This window comes from Anser anser (assembly GCF_964211835.1).
Source record: "Anser anser genome assembly, chromosome: 1".
NCBI classification, from domain to species: Eukaryota; Metazoa; Chordata; class Aves; order Anseriformes; family Anatidae; genus Anser; species Anser anser.
In genome coordinates, this window is record NC_139720.1 from 181350135 (window position 1) to 181370445 (window position 20311).

General features: G+C 41.5%; 1 long non-coding RNA gene across 8 annotated transcripts in view; it reads right to left on the bottom strand.

Annotated features, from left to right (window-relative positions):
• Positions 1-15005: 15005 nt before the first annotated feature.
• LOC310904454 overlaps positions 15006-20311 on the bottom strand; it is a 42780-nt gene continuing 37474 nt past the window's right edge. For all 8 annotated transcript variants that reach the window (XR_014588355.1, XR_014588356.1, XR_014588357.1 and 5 more), the window contains 2 exons: positions 16324-16499; positions 15006-15795 (listed from right to left, as the gene is read on the bottom strand). This is a non-coding gene — a long non-coding RNA (uncharacterized lncRNA). The remainder of the gene's footprint in view (positions 15796-16323; positions 16500-20311) is intronic.

Sequence of the window (20311 nt, forward strand, 5' to 3'; positions counted from 1 at the left end):
ATGTCTGAGGGAACAAAGGATTTTATTATCTTTGCTACTACCTTGCTACATGAATCTGAGAAGTCAGCTAAGCTCTAGCTGCACCCATTTCCACATCCGGGAATTAGTGATAATTATGATACAGTGAAATGAAAATTGAAGTAGTTGAGATGTGATCCAATTTCAGGCGTCCATGTAGGGCACAATCCACATTACTTGAGTCTAATTGAAGATATTTACTTGGCTGCAGATGAAAAGGAAATGATGATAGTATTAACACAGTTACTTCAAGAAGAAGTAGGGGGTAAGAATAGTTTAAGCTGGCATTCACTGCAGAGAAATATTTGTTAATTCTTGACCTAAGTCTTTTCTGGTGTTAAGACAGTTGCTGCAATAGGAACATCTTCTTAAGGTGTGTTAATAGAAGTCATTAAAATATAAAGTAAATATTTACAAATGAAAAATTCATAAACACACACAATGGATGCACATGCGAAAACTTGTTTTGGTGAAAGCAAAGAGTGGGTGCAGACACTGAGCAGTTGCTGGTACACGTGAGTAGCTGCTGGAATTTACCTTGAACACAAAAATGTTCATTTGCATGGTTAAATGTTGGCTTCCAGCAAGCACCTGGATTTGATGCAATTAATAGTTCTTGTGGGTGCTATTCTGGTCACCCAAATACTCTCGAGACAGATCTACAAAGTGACTGAACAGGCTCAGTAAAGGGTTTTGTGAAAAGAAAGTTTTATGATTTACCATCTCATTTTACAGCTTTTCTGGGCTTATTTGACCATGTCTGTAACTCTTCAATAACCTCCCTAAAGCTCCAAATTGCCCTTTTTTTGGTATTTACTATTCGAATTCCATAGTAATAATCTATTCATGTGAATTGGTTTTCACGAATGTTTGGTTCATCATCTAATGAGGATGGAGAGGGTCAGCAACCACTGTGCTACCGCTTCTTTGTGAGACACCGGGATTAAAGCAAGGCAGGAAGGTCCCTTCTTCCACTTCCATGCTTTGCAGGAGACCTGGCAAACTGTCTGCACGTCCCGGGGTGGGAAGCCAATGCCTGACCAGGCACTTCATTTTGACTCTTCAGCATGCCAGGTTATGCCACTCAGAGGGCTCATCTTAAAAGTGCAAGTAAAACAGTGACATTAACTTCCTGCCTTGCAATACTGGTTTCAACACCCTCCATGCAAATTCTCCAGAGAGTTGCAATTAACGGTTGTAAAGAAACAAATTAAATTCTGAAAAATAAACTCTTTTCCTCGGGTCTATCTTGCCTGGCAGAGATTGGAGATTGTATCAAGGGAAATTAACTTCCAGAGAGGTGATTGCCAGCCACTGAAACAAGTTACAACACATCATCCCCCTCTTCACACCCCTTTCCTGTGCAGGCACAATTACAGTGCCTTGATGTTAAGGCTCTAAGGTACTTGATGATGAAGATTTATTTGGGCTGGGCAACAGCTGTCATTTCACTAGCACACTCAGGCAGTGGAGATATGCAGACAGGCAGCATATGTAGAGTGGAAAATGTCACTGGAAATCTGGCAACATCTGTATGAACTAGAAAAATCTGCCATATTCATAAGATCTAAGGAGATCTGTCCTCACAGTCTTCTTTATTTTTCTCCAGTCAGAGGAGACCACGACAAATTGTTACACAGGGACACAATAGAAGGTGTCAATGAATTGTCTTTTCTTTTTTTTTTTTTTTTTTTGGTATTGTCCCAAGCAACGAGATACTCTGCAACGAGCAAAGGTTTCCATTTAGTGATTTAAAGTGATGACTGTGTGTTTAAGCTTCAGGAGCAGACGTGGAAGGAAAGCGCTCCCACGTCCTGGAAATGGGAGACTCCTGTATGGGTAATACTTGAAGGTGTTGTTAATTCTCACATCAAACACACAAATCCCACATCAACTGCTCTTCTCAAGCCTGCAGCAATCCCAACAGTTGAAGGCAGAGCAAAATTCAGTTCTCTCAGGTCTTTTGGGAATGTCTGGGACTCAAATTCTACCCAGCTATAAGTAATGCTGGTAGAAAGAAGCTGAATTTTGCATTCCAGTCATGGAGCTGACAGCAGACCCAGGCAGCACACATATGAGGCTTTCTGGGGTTATAATACAGGGTTTCCTGGTACTCAAAGGCTCTGGAAGGTGTTATTTGACTTCAGCTTCCAACAAACTAACAAACAAACAAAAAGCGTTTAACAGCTCTGGATTTACCCTTGCACCACACCATATGTTAACAGTGCTGCAGGTTTATCTGTTGTTTTCTATGGCTGGAAAAACCTTCAGAGCCTCTTAAACTGCAGGGCCCATTGCTATGTGTGCCCCGCGCTGGGGGAAGTGTTGCAGGTGAGTGTTAGGTGCAAAATACATTGCTACAAATCCATAGTCATTGTCTGAGGCAGTCATGCTGGCATCCCCTATATGCCCATCTACCACAACTGGCAGAGGAATAGTCAGGTCTTCTTCTGGAGAGAACAGGTGTCACCTACACTACACGGTGTTAGGAGCACACCGTAAACTCAAGATATATCTTGTTGGTTCCCCAACAACACAGGCCTCTGTAGCACATGGAGGCATTCCTAGAGGCATTCCTACAGAAACCAGAAATGCCCCCCTCATATCAGCCTGTTTGACTTCTCAATTTTCTTAAACAATGAAAAGCCAAATTGTACCTTTCTAACTGAAACTATCTGCAGAAAGGAAGACATTTTCTCAAGCAGGCCAATCTGACAGCCTGGAGTCAATGCACTGAAGGTCTCTGCATCCTACACATATGGACAAGTGTTTCCATTTCCACTCCACTCAAGGAGTAGGGCACAGTCAATTCCAAAGCATCAGTCTCCAGAGAGGCTGGAAAAGTAACACTTTTTCAGTTTTGTTAAGAGAAGCTTCCTTTCTCATCCTATCCATGAGCTCACCTGCAGCCCTTCAGCCAGCAGCTTCAGCAGGCCCTGGAGAATGCAGCTTGCAGGGAGCCAGTGGATTTGAGTTACCCTTGTCTGAAATACCTACAGAGGCAAAGGCACCAAAGGTTACGACTTTCCAGTTCATGACATGTTGGTTCATGACATGTCAGTTCGTGACACACCTTAGCACTTACACCGCACACGGAGGGGAGGGTCCTACGCACACAGCCAAGGGGCAGGACCCGTCCCTGCGGCAGGAGGTACATCATGACAGTGGTGTTTCCTTCCTGTGCCTCAGTGCCAGCTCTGAGTAACAGCTGATGTGTCAGGTGCTGTAGTAGGCATTAGAAATCACAGATGACGTACACAGGCTGTGTAGCTCCTCAGGCACGTGCCAGAACTGATGTCCTACCAGGGACTGCTCTGCTCACAAAAGAGAAGCTGTCTGATATTTGTCAATGTGCCTGATGTGTAAGGGTCTGCCTCCATCACCTACCCGGAGCTGTTCCACCCTGGGCAGATGATGGACTCCCTGTCTGAGTCTGGCTTTTGTTGCTTCCAGGGGTCTCCTGGTAGTAGCAGCCAGACCTGTTGGCCTTACCCTAACAAATATCAAAAAGATCTTGTGTCAAGGCTAGATAACCCTTTAACCCTTCATACTCACGGTTGCATAGCATACCTGCATGCACAGGGGCTTGGCATGAGGCTGTGAAAGACCCTGGATGCTGGGGGAGCAGCAATGGAGGATGATGAGAAGCTGAAGGAGCTCCCTCTGGCACTGCTCAGATCTGCTCTGCAGAATGCACACGGTGGTGTGGCCACTCCATTAGCTCACATCTGATTCACACCACAGTGTAATTTTTAGTTCACTTTAGAAAGCAGATTGTGTGCAAAATAGCGTGGAAGCCTAGCATGTAACAGAGGATCTCCTTAATCTGACAATGCAGAAATATTCTGTTAACATCAGTAGTTTTTTATCCTTTTGAAGCTGTTTGCCTGACCTTAAGGGAAACAAACTTCCCAATTTTAAAAATCTGTGTCCTGATTTTAAAGTTGACCCTGAGAAGTTCTTATATGAAGCTGAGCTTTCTGAAAGTCTCATGAACCCTAAGTCACTGTGTTCTAGGAGACGTTTGTGCAGTAAAGAAAAATGATGACAGAGAGAAGATGCTAATAAGCGTGTTGCAGTTAGTGGTGACCAAAGACCATCTTAAAACTTATTTCTATAAATTTTAAGAATAAATGTATCTTTTTCTCCAGAAGTGTCTCCCTCCTCTGAATGATGAGCTAGGAAGTGGAAAAACTTGGTGCTACTTATTCAAGAAATAAAAACTGCTAGTTGGAAAACAAAATTGCCCCACCATCCAAGGATTTTGAAGTAAACAGTTTGTATTTCCCATCTAAACAGAGATTAGTCAATCAGAACCACAGGTTTCCCTGGAAAAGAGGACTCTTTATAAGCAAAAACAATCACGATGCTTAGCGTGGTGTTGGGGGAATATCTTGAAATCACAAATACAAACAAATATCATTCAGTGAACCCAGCAGCAAACTAAGTCCCCATTTATTCCTCAAAACCAAGTTGCCGTTGCAGAAGTTTTGGAATCCTGGCAGGATCGCCTGAATCCGCATGCAAAGGGCCCTTAAAAGTAAACATGTTCAGATCTGCCAAGTCTACCAGTCTTCCCAATAAACCACTGTTTTTGATCCTGTGAAATTACTGAACCAGCTTAGTGCTTTTCCAAGAACTAAGTTCCAGGTTTCGTGTGTGTATTTCACAAAAGCAGTGTGCTTTTTGTATGTGTGAGAGATGACTAGCAAAAAAAATTATAATTGTGGGTTTTCTTGCACTTCAAGATGTCTGAAGATAATGTAAAAATGGTTGTTTGTTTTGTTTTGTTTTGTTTTGTTTGAGAAAGGCAGTATTTACTTTTCTTGTATTACACATTGCAAAAAAAATACCTTTTTTTTGTATTGTTTTAAGTATTAATGTTGTATTTTCAGCCAGGAAGCTCTGCCTTGCCTTGCCAGCCACTAGCCTGGCTTCCGCCCTTCGCAGCCTCTCCATATAGACTTTTCCTTCCAGGTGTCCTTTAGGTGTTTGACCCAAATCAGGGTGAGTATTCCTGTTCTCCATTCAAGAAAAAAGTGGTTTCTCTCCTGCCCTTCTATTTCTGTCTGTATTGTTGAAGAGATAACACTGGTGTAGCCTCCTCTGCACTCAGCTGCTCTTGCTGTCTCTAGGGGCAGAGACTTCCCTCTGCACAGCTATAGCAAGGGAGCCATAAATCATGCTGCATGTTTGTGGCTCAAAGCCACAAGTGCAAGCGCTAAAAAATAGGGAGAGGCATCCTGGAAAATTTGGGGAGGTAATCAAAAGCTTCTAATGCTGTCAAGGGTAAAAACAAGATTCATCAGAAAATATGAGCTTCCTCTAAGCCAGAGGATCTGGGGCTGTGGTGGAGATCCACCTCTGGGATAAGCATGGTTTTCTGTTTTCTTCATCTCCTCTCTCATGATCCAGTAGATCCTAATTCTCCCCAGTTTCTCTTAAGAGACATATAAATTAATACCTGCTTGCTTTGCTCGATTATATTCAATGCTTAAGGTGCTCAGGCTTCCCTATTTGCTCCAGCCAGGTGGTAAACAGATGGTGAAATGTCTTAGAAACTACAACAGGCTTTAACATGATGCTCCCTGGGACCATGAACAAGAAGTTTTGAAAGGGGAAAACTAGTAGTAGGAGTAAAAGAAGAGAATAAGAAGAAAAAGCTGAGTCCCGCAAATTGTTTTTAAAATGCTTGAAATAAGGACACCTTCTGGGAGATGAGGGAGCAAAGAGTTGAAAATGGATTGACATTTCTCTGTTTCTTTTTTGACACTACTAGGGTTGATTAAGTGACAATTAAGCTAGGGAATGTGCCAACAGTCACTGTTTCGTCCAGTTCCTTTACCCCCTCAGGACTTGTCACCACTGAATGAAGGGTAGAAATGATATTAGAAATGTCTGCAGTTTTGAGACAGTGTAAATTAAGAGGCTTGTGCTTTTTAATGCTTTATGGTTGATTCGAGGCAAATCAAATTGCCAGACTGATTTTTCTTTTCCCTCCGGAAATGAAAGGAGGTTGGATTACATGCTATTTACTAGCAGGATATAGAGTCTGTAGAGTCGATGCACGGACCTTGCATCTGCATTTCTGCAGACTAAACAGTAGAGGTACATAGGTGTGCACCACACACAATGCAAAACAAAGGCAAATGCCAGCAGATGCTAGTTTTCATAGAAGATAGCCTCTCAATAATACAATACTACTTAAAACAATACAAAGTATTTTTCAGTGTACCTTCTAGGACTTCTAATCTAAAGGAGTTTCCAAAGTTCAGGTATTTTTGTTCTGATTTGGAGACAACTTTCTTTGAAAAATCTTACAAAAAGAAAATTCCATTAAAGAAATCCCTCTCACTGGTTGGAGAAATATATAGTTTAGGAAAACTTTGAAATGTATTTAAAAATTCCCTAATCAATTCACTTGATTTCATAGTGAATTTCATTTTATTTTACCATTAGTTACTTAATTCTAGATAATTTCATGAGGTTTTAGCATATGACTTCTAATTTTCTAACTTCTTCAATGAAAAACTACTGCTTTTCTAGAAAGCACCTTACTCTATAATAGTCAAAATATTATGAAATCTTCAGAGTTGTTAATAATTATGATTGAATAAAAATCTTTACATTCTAGATTTTAATGTCTTTTGTTGATTTGCAAAGAAGCAATTCACTGAACACTCAGGGAAATAAGAGCTTTGAGCACAACCTCTTTGGGGGTTTAAATTCTTATTTAATTACAATATGAGTTAGGTGCCTGAATATGAATAATGTGAGTGTATCTGGTAACAGCTGTTTCCAATTTCTGAATATTTGCTTGCTACGATTACCCTCATGGCTTAGATAGAGTCACAAGTTCCTAGGCCATTTTTATTCTAGTCTTTTCAGGTAAACTCTAAGAAAAAAAGAAAAGGAAAAAAAAAAAAAAGATAATTCCTCCATAGCTTTTAGGAGGGAAGAGCATGGAAATGGTAAATAGAACAGAGTATGATCTAAAGGCATAGTAAAATTTGAGCAAATATTTGATGGCAGTGGATATTGCATTTACATAACTATTAGAAAACACGGTGAGTTCACCACTCATTAAATTGATTATTACTTTTTCTATATTTCTGGTTGATTATCAACCCTGAAGCACATTATACTCTGACACACAAGATTATGTTTGTTTCTTATCTTCCTTCTGAAATGGCAATGCTCTAATACAAAAGGTTTCCCCCCTCTGGAAGAAAAAGACAGTATAAATCACAAAGTTTAGCCTCTGTATTCACATAGATGCAGATTGTATATGCACACTACAAGCTTAGAAACACTTTGGTAAAATCAGATCAAAATCCTATATTCAGTCAAGTACTAGGGTTTTGACTCCTCTTTATTCCTGGCTTCTCATTGATTTTGTATTTTCAGTTTTCAGTGTGAAACTTCAAGCTGACTTTTGGCTATATGAAACATTCCCCACAAATAACTGGGGTGAGACTCCTCTCACCCCATTTCTGATGTCTGCAATATAGGCATTTATTTCTGGGATTTTTCTTAGAGATGATAGAAGAAGCCATACTTTGTCTTATCCTTGCCTGGAGATGTAAAGCACATCAGATTGGTTGGAGGGATGACTGATTTCTCTCAGCTGACCATGCTGGAAGTCTGTGTGACTATCTCAAGTGTACCTGCATACTGTAGATTCAAGTTATGATTGAAACTGCTGATGTCAATTCATTCCCTTCCTCTGAAAACGTACAGAAACTTCTGAAAACTGCTGTGCTGGTGATCTTGCACTAAACTGAAGTATGAGGAAGAGATGTGTTAGTTAATACTGCAAGGAGAGCAATGGAAATGGCAAAACAGTTAAAATGTTCTGATTTTGTTTGCTTGAGGCATGAATTTGAACACCAGCATACCAGAGGGGATGCCGGCCCCCAAATGTTTGCATATCCCTATATCACTCAGTCTATAACCTGAATTATTTTTTTCTTCTTGTTGTCAGTCTCCTCCACTGCTTACATTTACATTCCCCTCTTCTCAGTGCATTTTTTCCTGGAATAACAAATGCAAAACCTGGCATTGTGGATGCTACATGCCCCTCCCCGCCACAGCAGAGATGGGTTGTACAGCCCCAGCTACAGAGCTTGAATGATACCTCAAACTATGATGTTTCATATTATTTGGGGTCTTTTTATATGTCTGATTCAGTCTCTTATGGGCAGGATAACAGCCCACAAGCACACCGAGCTTAGTGCTTGTTGTTGGATGCTGACCCTCAAAGCTAGGTGAGACATGAAATGAGAACATGGTGCTTTAGGAGTCTCTTAAAAGTGCCTCCAGCTACCAAAGGGTAATGCACAGTCCCTGATGCCCCTGTTTTCTTTACTTAACCATGATAATGACAGGGCTTGTAACCTGAGAGACCATCAGGAGGCATTTTTACTTTATGCCCCAACTCCTTTCAACTTTGAATTCCAAAGCTAAGCTATTATCATGCTGAAATGTGAAGAATATGGCCAAGAGGTACTTTTTAGCTGTTGTAGCTGTTGGCTTTCTCCTGGGAGAGGCAGGACTGCATAATTTGTCTGATGTTTCTCCTGAGTAAGAAGAAACATGTTTTTAAAATCAGGCTCGAGATAGGTTTGTGGTAACAATGCTGAGATTCCTGAGATAGTTCTGTGCTAATGCCCTGGCCTCCTGTCCGATAAACCCTGCTCATGTTGCTCTTGGCAGTGTCCTGCTAGCTGGCAAGTGGGCATATATTCTAATACCAGAGCTGAACTGGAAAATGAACCTGGGGGCACTACTCAGTGTCGAGTGCTTGTGGAATGCAAAAGGAATCCAGACATTTAATTCCCTGGTCTCTCTTTGGAAAATCCCTGCCTTGCTACTCTCAGTAACTTCAGCACGTAAACCTGAGCAGCCGGTGTCGTCAATGAGCACCAGAACAGCTGGGATGGTGCATGCTCATGGAGCATTTCTCTTTGCAAATGCTTTGTGACGCAGTGGAGATGTTGTACCAGGGACCTAATATTTTTCTGGCAAACCCTCAGTGAAAGCCACTGCTCTCAGAACTTACTAAAAAAAAACAAAGAAAAACAAACACACAAACAAATAAAACAAACAAACAAAAGCAACAGCCAAACAATAATAATAGAAATGGAGGGGATAAAGTTGATGAAATACTCTGTAAAATATTCCTGTCTGTCTTAACAGGCATGGCATGTTGGGTTGTGATCCCTCCTAGAGACACATCACAAAGGGGACAAAAGGTACATGCCTCTGAGTATTTCTTTCTCTAACCTTGCATATGAGATTGCTTCTACATCCTGCAGGGATCTCCAGTTCACCTCGACATTGTATCTAGGAGTGGTAGACTAGGTCACCCCCTGCAAGGCTGACATGGATGCTGATGTGGATGGGGCGAACACCTGACTTTAGAGGACCACATTCAGGTGAGATGAACCCATGCTCCATGCGTATAACAATTTAGCTCACAGGACTGAAGCATATGGACTGTTGTGTTTATAACTTAATTAATCTCCGTATATCAAAGAAGGGAAATCTAGTTAAAATATACTGAGCAAAAATGGAATCTTTTTGCTCATGCCACCGCCCATCTCTAACACCACTGCAAACACCACAGATACTGCTACGTACAAGAAGTCTCAGATTTACATGGACCCAGGAGGTCTCAGATTTACTCTCAGCTTCAGCTGCAGAGTATGAAACCAGCCCCATGCTTCATAAACAAAGGTTACCCATTGCTTGGTAAGCTCCTAATGTGTTGTCCATGGCTTCTAAAATGGTTTCTCTAAAGAAAAAGAAACTCCCCTGAGAACAAGCAACTCCAGTGTTAGCATACCCAGCCAGTACACAAACAGATGTTGATGACTTCCAGCAGTGAGATGGGTCAAATTCAAAAATCTCCTAAGTTTCCTGACCTAGATGAGACCAGTCACATCATGGAAGAGATTGGTATCATCTTTAGCACCCCAAAATAGCTGTTATTGTCACGTCTGGGACTAGTAATGCAACATTAGTAATGCACTAGTAATGCAACGCTATTAATGCATCCATTGAAGTAGTTCATATTTTCTGTGTGAAGTATGATTGTCAGCATGTGTTTTGTAGGAAATGCCTAATTTATTGAACAGAATAGCTTCACAATGAGATTAAAGTATAACTTGACCAGGTGGAAAAGCATTTTACCCTAATGAAGGCTAATGACTTGCTCAGCCAAGTCATTATCAACAGTATCTGTTTGCTACCAGGATGGGAAAGGATGGTCCCTGACCACCAAAAAAGAAGTCTTTAGCATCTCTAGAGTGCTAAAGGCAGACACTAGCCTTGGGGCAGGAGTGTGGGAAATATTTCCTGAGTAAATTAATACCAATAATCCCGGGAGTGAAGAGTGTCTCGAACTTGAAGAGAAGCCCAGGGGATTCAAAGAAAGAGCATCAAGAACATGAAGCTTAGGTAAAGAGTGGGTCCTTAGGTATGGTTGATCAGCTCATTAGGCAATAGTGAGAGAGACAAAAGTCTTGCTGGAGCTAACTGTAAGGTAAATAACCAAGTGCTTGTGTTTTTTGTCTTCTTCGCCTATTTCTAAGTCATTTCAGTGTTCTTCTTCTTATTGTTGTTGTTGTTATTATTATTATTTAGGTTCTGTAAATAAGCACAAGTATCTCGCTATGTGTTAGACTGTTGTTGAGGATGAGAATATGTCTGAGGTACCTGGCAGACAGCAAGCTATTCCCCACTGCACAGCTGCTGCAATCCTTAACCTTAAACACTGATGCTCCAGCTGTGTGCTGAAGTCACTTCTCTGGGCATTTGGGAAGAAAAAGAGGGATTCCCTGAATTAGTGCAGAGTCTGCTTTAGGAATGAGAAGGAGGAGGATCTGTTTGGAAGGAAAATTTTCCAGTGACCTGCATTGGCCAAGAAAGTGCATAGCTCTCCGGCAAGACACGAGAGAGAGACTGTCCAAACCCCCAGGGACATAGAAATAGTCACATGTTAGCAAATAACATATTACATCTCAAGTAACAAGACTCCAATGAAATGAGTAATCATGCAAAAGTGGAAGATTGGCTGATTTCCTCTCTGTATAGCAATTTTACAGACAACAACTCTGCATGATGCCACACGTTAGCTCATCAAGTGTATGACAACATCTTTAAGGTAGCCATAACTTTCTTAGTCTTTAAGAATGCATCTAAATAAAAATACTCTTATTTGCAGACATGAGGAATGCATACAACTCACATGGAAATGTCCATGAAAAATCCAGTTGTTCATAGTGGTATTGTCGTCTTGTGCAAAAAGTGTTACATTGACATCGTGATCCCAGACAGCTAAAACTTTAACCCAATCCTAGTTTCTTTCCACCTTTTGGCAGGGACACATCAAAACATGTCAGATCAAGCTGTCCCACATGATATAACCCATGAAAACACAGTTGCCCCATCCTGGATTTGGTACATCTCGTGAAGGATGAACAAGGGCTCTGTTCGTCATGTTCCCAGATGAAAGATTGGGAACTGTCCTTGTTCAGTAAGATGACTCACAGTTCTTTAAAAAATAAAACAAGAGAATGGGAGAGAGAGAACTGCCATCCTGTGTTTGGTGGAGCAAGACTTTCTATATCTCCTCTGTTAATAAATAGGATTGTAGCAAAGTGACACCTGACTGCATTACCCACTGATTTCTCCTCCTCGTGGTGCTAAAAGGGCAGCTGGAGAAGTAGTGTGAGGGAGAGCCATCCCCACACACAGACCTCTTCTTGTGACCCTGTGGGAAATCTTGTGCACATATCTATGCCACAGTTCTCATGAAATTTACCCTGACCAAAAATATGAATAACTTAATGGGACCCGTTCTCGGCTTAGTGCAACCCAAGCTATGTAAATCTAGTACAGTTAGTGTCAGTATTTAGTACAGTGACCTGAAAATCTAATCCCCATTTGTCAGTTCATTCTGGGTTGGTTTGGATTTTTTATTTTTTTTTCTTCTTATAATGCAGCTTCTTTAACCCGGAAGATGAATTGTTATGTGATTAAACCTACCTTGGAGGCAGGAGATGAGAAATTTGCCAGCCTTCCTATAGATGGGTGATGTGCAATCAACTGAGTAATTTTAGCATCTCAGTGCCTCAGGTACTTTATTTATTCAGAGGTATTTTCCCCTTCCTATCTCAGAGGGGGTTGTGCAGACTACAAGGAACACCTGCCTTTGATGATTTCAGCTGCTATAAAACTCAAAGTATTAATGGACCTCTGAAACTTTGATGCAATGGAATGAATGAAGTTATACAGTTCATGTTCCAGGCCCTAAGCTGTGCTTGAGTCTATATTAAAGCCTCTGTGAAGTTCTTATTGGTGATTTTTCTTTTCACTGAGTGGGATTGACTCCATAATCCTTGTACGCCTTTAGTCATTAACCTGGGCTGGAGAAATCAGTGCTCATTCCTCTCTTCGATAAATATGTAGATGGAGCCTGCTTGTGGGGTCCTTGGGTGCTTGGCAGGCCTTCAAAATGAGGAGGGCAAACTGGAGGAGTGCAATTTCTTCCTTGCTCTTCTCATGTACTCTTGCTTCCTTGCATTCCTGCAGCAGAACCACTGGGGGTTAATGAGTTTTTCTCCAGTACAGTGGTCCTCACAAACATTGAAAGATGCCAGCTGCCTGCCCACACGTATGAGGTGGTGAACTTCACCCCCTAAACTTTTGGATGCTTCCCCAGCTCCCTAGACCTGTTGCAATTCATGGATGTTCATGGAGAGTCAAACCCTGCACTTAATCACAGCAGCACTTTGAAGAGGAGGTTTCAAATCCACATCTGCAAAGAGTAACTGGCCTTGTCTTCTTAAAAGGCAACAGAAACACCGTGGAAGTTCAGCTCTGACTTTAGCCCTCACATCTCAGGCTCACCGTGGTGCGGTAAGCCATCTGAACACATACAGTCTTGGAGTAACTAAGTGGGTGTAAGAGTGTCTGCGGCTCCTGGGCACCTGTTGGTTTCAGTGTCAGAACCAGAAAAGGCTTATTAAGAGACGTGACGTAGCTCATTTATTTTGGTCGAGAGTTTTCAACCATGCAATTTGATTTGCCTGTGGGTAACAGGTTATACCGGATGGTTCCTCATTCAGGCTTCTAACATTGTAGTTCACAGCCTTATCTTGCTTGCTTCACAGCTCACCCTCCTGCAGTAGAACACAGTTATTTTATTTTTAGATAATTAACCTTTTCTTTTGCCAGCCGTAGATGAAGTGCAGGGCTTCATAATTGGTGTGTTGTTGTCTCTGACTGCCATACACCCCCATGGGGACATTCAGTCATTGTTAGGGCTGGAGTTTCGGTCTGAATCCATGACACAGAGCTGCCTTATTATTTACCCTGAGTAGGAATGCAGCAGAAATCGATGAAATGAATGATTATTATTACCCAGAACTGACTAGAATTCGGATGCTGAATGATGTGGCCAAATTAATTTTTAAAAAGACGGAGGTGCACGGTGGCTGCGTAACACTCTTACACTTGAAAGCACAACTCTCATCGGGGGGGGAGGGAAGTATGACTGTAAATGTTTTTTCAGCAGCTAGTTAGCAGAAAAAATGTGAGAGATTTTATTGACTAGTGAATTTCTCAGGAAGTAGGGCGGTTAAAGCAGTATTTACATATTGAAATAAAGGGCAGTGCCCAAGTCCTCAAGGACAGCCAAAGAAATAAGCCACATCCCGGGGAGGTCCTGTCCTATAAGCCTTATTCCAACAAGGAGGCCTTGGAAACCAGTATAAATGACTGCCTACATGGATATTGTCTGAATACAACTTTTAGCTGTGGCACAGGGGCTTTTGATCTTCGGATCATTGAAGGGTTGGGTTTTTATGAGAGCTGTAAATGGGTTGTTATTCATGATCACACATCATCACTTCTCAGTACTCATGAGCACTTGGAGAGTCAGCACGATCTGGGGTAGCTTCTGATTTTTCTAGAAAACAGGATTTGATAACAACACGTGGGGGAAGGAAAAAGGGAAATCCTTTCCTTTCTTCATCTGCATGTAGGAGATTTCACAGGCACTACCTGAACTTCTTCTCAAACCCATCATTTCTTCCAGTCCTCTGGACAAAACATTGCTCTAACTGCAGCGGTCAAGACCTGTACAGACCCATGGTCTTGGTTTACTGGAAAATCAAAGTGAGGTTATGTCAGAGCAATTCCTGATGCCCAAGGGACTGAAGTCCAGTCTGTGCTGCCGTGAGGGCACCAGATGGGAAAGTGAGCATCTAGATGGTCTCCACTCCATCGCCTCTGAGCCTTGCCTTCTTTGTCTGGTTCCATCTCAGTAACAACATGTGGTGAGTGACCGTGGAAATGGGAAGGGGAGGGAGGTCCTGGCTTCAGCCTTGCTCTGTGCAGCCCCGTCAAGTCTGGGCTTTTATTGAACTGTCCAGAAGCATGCCTGCCTACACCAAGTAATTGCGTTTTGTTGTGGCTGTTATAAAATACATTGGAAACATGTGTGGCTAGAAAGGCACATTAAACTCCTGCATTTCAGTGTGAGTTTCTTTTGCTCTGTTTTGGTTTGATTTAATAGGCCAAAGGAGACATTTCAATGAGGAGCTGTGGCTCTCTCAGAGTTTCCTGTGTTCTTCAAGGGGCTGTAGGCTTTGGTATTAGGAAGGGAGCAAGCTTGGGCTGCTGTGGGTCCAAGGGAAACTTTTGCTTTAGCTAAGTCATCCATAAATTGCAACCCAGGGTAATATCCTCTCCCTCTAGGACTTGCACTCTTCCTTGGGTACATGGTGCCTAAGAACAGAGAAGGAAGAAGGACATTTTCCAGTGTCTCATGAATATGGGGTTCACCCTTAGGGTAACATTTGGTGTCAGGGCAATGCCTGATGAGAAACAGCAGTCTTTCTTAGCAGCAGTGTGTGGATATTTCATCTGTCAGAGTCACGTTCCCATTGCTACCCATGGGAAAATTTCACTGCATTGCCCAGGGCTCCCAGTTATCTGTCTGAGATATCTCTTACTGGTAGTAGCACTTAGGGTCTGATCCTGTAGAAAGTCCCTACGAGGTACATGAGTTCTCACAGGTGTTGCAGGCACTTTACATGCCTGAGGTTTTGCGTGATCAGTCCCTGGGTTTATGGACAGGTCCTGTTTCCCCTTTGTTGGGTTCCTCTTTGTGCAGCCCTGCAATCAGAAGCTGATCAAGGACGGCAGCACGATATGTCAGGTTTCATTATCACCCTGGTTCCTGGTAAAGAATGAGGATCGAGCAGCCCAGTTCTCACAGTTTTCAACTTTCATCTGCCTTTGTGCATGAAGCAGTGTTTAAAATGTTGCTACTACTCTCCCCTGCAAATAAGAGAAGTCTGTACCTCCAGCAGGAGGTATAAAATATTTTGTTTATTCAGGGAAAGATAGCAATCATGAACATTAGTCTGGATTTAAAAGCCTTGAACTTTATTAGGGAAATTGACTTCAGTTTAATAGGAAAGAAGGGGAGGGGTGGAGGGGGTGAGAGGAACAAGAAGGAAATTTCAAATAAAAATGTTCCAAGACCTCTTATTCATGAGTTTAGCTTTTGCCTGTTGAGCTTAAACAACTTTCCATTAACATTCCTTATTGAGTACTGCAAATGGAAAAAGCAAATAAACATTGGTCCATGGCCTGATGTGTTGTCAGTGATGCTGTTCATGATTTTTTTTTGCTCTGTCAGTGAGAGGGAAGGTGCCAGCAGCACTGCTAGTTGCCATCCTGGCCAGACTCTGTGCTGCATTCCTGTACAAAGCAAGCATGAGAAAAAAGTTTCATTCCACCTCCATGCTGCCCACGTAGGGACAGGTGAGAGGGCTTAAAATGCACCCTAGTATAAATTAATAGTTGTCAAAGATGAGTCATCACATCCTACATTACCTTTCCTAAGCTGGTCAGGTTCTGTTTTGCAGAGTCAATAGGCTTTTCTGGAGTTTACCATTCTCATCTGGAGACCTCACAGCTTTAATAAGCAAGGACGTCTCTTTAATTTCCAGCCTGCATTTTATTGACCTACTTGTTATTATGCCAGGATTCTCTATTGTAGTTCTTCCTTTCCTCCCTCCCTCCTCCCCCTTTCCCCCCCACCATTTTTGCCACCCCCCCCCCCCCCCCCCGGCTTGAAATGCATATACATCAGATATGTAACCTTTCAAGACTTGTTATTGAACAAGCCAAGGTCTCCTAGTCCCTTCTTACAAAAGAATGTCTCATCACCACGCCCAGCTCCCTAGCAGGATTCAGCAGATTCATTTCACTAAGTGCCTTACCCACCGTTGTCATAAATACTTGTACTCTTCATCTCTTGGCTGGGTATTCTTCCTACCACTGACATTGTTTTTTTCCATTGATGCATCTTCCTTTGCCTTGCTTTCTTCTTGCAGTCTGCTCATAATTGCATATAGGAAAAACACTTCCAGACTTGCTCCATCATTTCTTAGTTTAAAGCTCTTCTTACCAGAAAAAAACAACAACAACAACAACAAAAGCTGAAGGTGAGTGAAAGAAAGTTTCTTAAGCAGAAAAGACCACTTTCTAGGCACAACCTAGATCTGTTTCAGGGAACAAGCTGTTTTGAGCCACCTGTTCTTCAGCCTCCTTTTCCCTCTTTCTGTGCAGACCAGAGGAATTCCACTTTAGGGCCGTTGAGGATGTTTGAGCTCTTTTCTACCTTGGCTGAACTATGACAGCCCTAAATCTCCAGGCAAGAAGGATGCTCAGCCTCATGAATTGGCCTAACCTCTAATTTTGTACAATCTCTACCACAAGAGAAAACTTTTTTAACACTCATCTCGCTTGTCAGCTTTATCAAACAGAATCAATCTTTGGCTAAATTCAATGACGAAAGTTTGTGAGGGAGTGGGGAAAAAAGTCACCTGCCTTAACCCTATGCTTTTTCTGTGTTAGGCTATGTGAAGGGACCTCTTGCCCTTGTGTAGACTGAGAACATCATATCAGAGCTGGCTGGAGTCAACGTAAGATCAGCTACATGCTGTAGTATTACTTGAATGCAGCACAAAATGTCCTACCATGGAGTGAGGCCAACACGCCTAGGGCTTGCATGAAAGTGCATCATTAGGTCTCAGATGATCTTTCCATATGTCTTCTAAAATGTCAACACACAGCTGATCCCATACAGGCCAGCACATCCTTTTATACTGTTGTGATTTTCAGTCAATTTTTCATTCCTAGCTAGTAACGTGCTGCTGATACTCTGCTAATGGGTTCACCCAGAACTCCCCTCCTGATAAACCTCTTGCCTTAGACTCAGGACAGGGGAGGCAAAGAACCAGGTGATATTTTGTTCATGATCTAGTGAGAGATGTCCCTGTCCGTGGCAGATGGGTAGGCTAGATGACCTTTAAAGATACCTTCCAATACGAACCTTCAGTGATTCAATGATTCTATGAAACCAGATTGCTTGGCAAGTAAATATATGTGTATTTTTGCTGGAAATTATTATCCTTTGTACTTGAAATCCCTGCTCTACATGATTTAGCAAACTTTCTATTTGACTTGTTTCTATCCAGTGAGGAATTATAACATCTTCTGAACTCAAGATTCTTAATTCAGAGCTCAGAAACGTTCAGGTGATTTACACAAGGCACCTACACCTGGCGTCCAAACAGCTCCACAGGCTCCACCAACTGTTTTAATGAGCAAGAGGAACTGTTACACTGATGACAGCAGGAGCTCTAGCACTCAGCTCCTATGTATGTGTGCATATTATAGGCACCTAAATAACCTGTTCCTGGAGCTGAGTATCAGTATACGTGCTTAGCTTAGGACAAAGGATTTTGAGGGGGTGGTTCAGAGCACCCATTAAGTGGGTAGGGAATCTCTGCTGCTGAAATCAGATGCCTCCAGTGAGATGGTATTTCTATGGGGGAGTAAAAGAGAAGAGGAGGAAGACAGAGAAGAAAGCAGGAATGGAGCTGTTGTACAGGGTCTTGGGTTATTATAAAACAGCTGGTCATGGCAAATATCTGAGTGATGGATTACAAGTCAGATACATTTCAATTAAAAGGCGGAGTAGGCAAAGGTAAGCTAATAAGTAAGATTTAAAAAAAAAAAATCAAAAGAGGAAACTTTGACGAATTGTAGGAAATAATTAGCAAAGACAGCTGATCTCAGGATTTGAAAGTGTTTGGGGGTGAATTTTAACCAAAGCTATGGAAAGTATCTTAGACTTCTATTTCAAGAAAGAAGAGAGAAAAACGAGTAGAATGGGACTACAAACATAAAAGTATGAATAATGCAGAGGTAAAAAATCCTAAGAAGAAGCAGGGAACAAAGAAAGAAAAATGGAAAAATGGAAACAAGGAAACTCTCTTAAAAGATGTAGAAGTAAAAATGAGATTTTGCTAAGCTCCAGGTGAACTACAAGCTTCAAAGATTGTTAGAAAAGGATGAAAGGTTCACTGGGTATGTTGAAGTTGAGCATTCTGGGGTGGACATTAGAGATATTAAAATAACTTTCTTTCCAAAACCTAAGTGAATATGTTGCCTCTGTTTTCAAGAACTTAGGGAGAAAGGCAATGGTTAATGACAATGAGCGTCTACATGGAGCTCAGGTGCTTATGAAATGATGAACAGATAACACAGGACTTTAAAAGAACTCACAAATGACACCAGAATTGGTAGTAAAGTTTTTCAATAAAATTCTTGAGTTAGAGATGATGTTACAGAAATGGTGAATAGCAAAGGTAATACCTATGTTTTAGAAATGTGAAAAACGTGATATGGGAAGCCATAGGCTTGTTAATTTGATCTTGATACACCTCAGGTCTTAGAATGCAATAAAAGGACGTGGATAACATGTAAATGATAGAAATGCATCTTACCAGACTAAACTGACCTTTACTTCATAGGATAATTCATTATCTGAGACAAAGGAAATTAAGTAAATTATACCTATCTAAACTTAGTGGAGTATTTGAGAGAGGGCTGCATGGGCGATTATTAGTTGAGCTGGAGAAGGGGATTAGCAGAAGAAAAGTTATACAGAACTGGCTAAAGATAAGATGAAAATGGAGCTAATATTGAAAATAGAGGCATTATAAGGAAGAAACTCTCTCTGATTTGGCTGGTGATTTAAATAATTTTGCCAATACAGAGAGGACTCAGAATATCTTAATGAAATGGAATGTAATTCAAGAATACTTAGGATCTAATAACAAGGGTTTCAGACATCAGCTTAGAGCTTTTCTGAAGTGAATGGCTGAGAAAAAGACCAGGTGACTGGTCATGAAAAAGGCAAAAGTGATCTTAAAGATATTGGAAAGGTATGTCCAAAAAAAAAAAAGTATGACATTATAAAGGATATCAGTGAAATTTTAGAGTGTAGTATGACCAGGCTGCCTTAGAGCACATTAGACTTGTTTATTCAATCAAATGTGGTGTCACTAACCTCAGTTTTCTTCACATGACTCAAATTCACCCCTTTGCACACACGTTCCCTACCAGCACCACCTTGTGAGAGCTGGTCACCTTTGCCCCACCTTTGAATTGTGCATAATTTTATATCCTGCTTACCAAGTGTGACCTGACTGTGTAACAGTAAATCATAGCTTTGGAGTGATTCTACAAGTACGTATCTTAACCGTGACTGCAGTGAAAGTTATTTTAAGTGTCCCTGCCTCCCTTATTCATTGCAGTACAAGGGTGGGAGTGCAGATTACAGTACAACTGAGGCACGCTAGCAGCTCTGGGCTTGGCTGTCTCTTCAGGCTGTTGCCCTTCTCTTTTTCTCTTGCTCACCCATCATACCCTGCAGGAAAGAAATATCCACCTTGTCTGTTTGACCTAATGATATCTCATCACAAAACCTTCCTAAAGTCTTTGCTACCAGTTTAGTGTGTGAATGTAAGTTGTGTTAGTGGTTCCCAAATAACCTGATAGAAGAAAGAGATGAAGGATGTTTTCAGGCTTTACACCCTGAAGAAAGACTTCTGAGATCAGGCCAGAAATAGCTATGAAATCACTGTAGATGAAATTAACGGCAAGCACAAAGTTTGGTGTAAAGGTGAATCACAGAAGGTTTATCTACACAGATCTGGTTTCCTAGTACACCAGGCTTCCCAAAACAAAAATCATTAGACTAGAAGTCAAGAGCAAAACTTGTCGAAGTCTAGCCACAAGGAACACAGGCCCCAGCTAAGAGGTGGAGGACTGTCTCTTGGAAGCTTTGATGAGCTCCAATTGCCCAGTACGTGGTAAGGAGAGCTAAAAACATAAAACATAATTCTAGCTTCTATGGTGG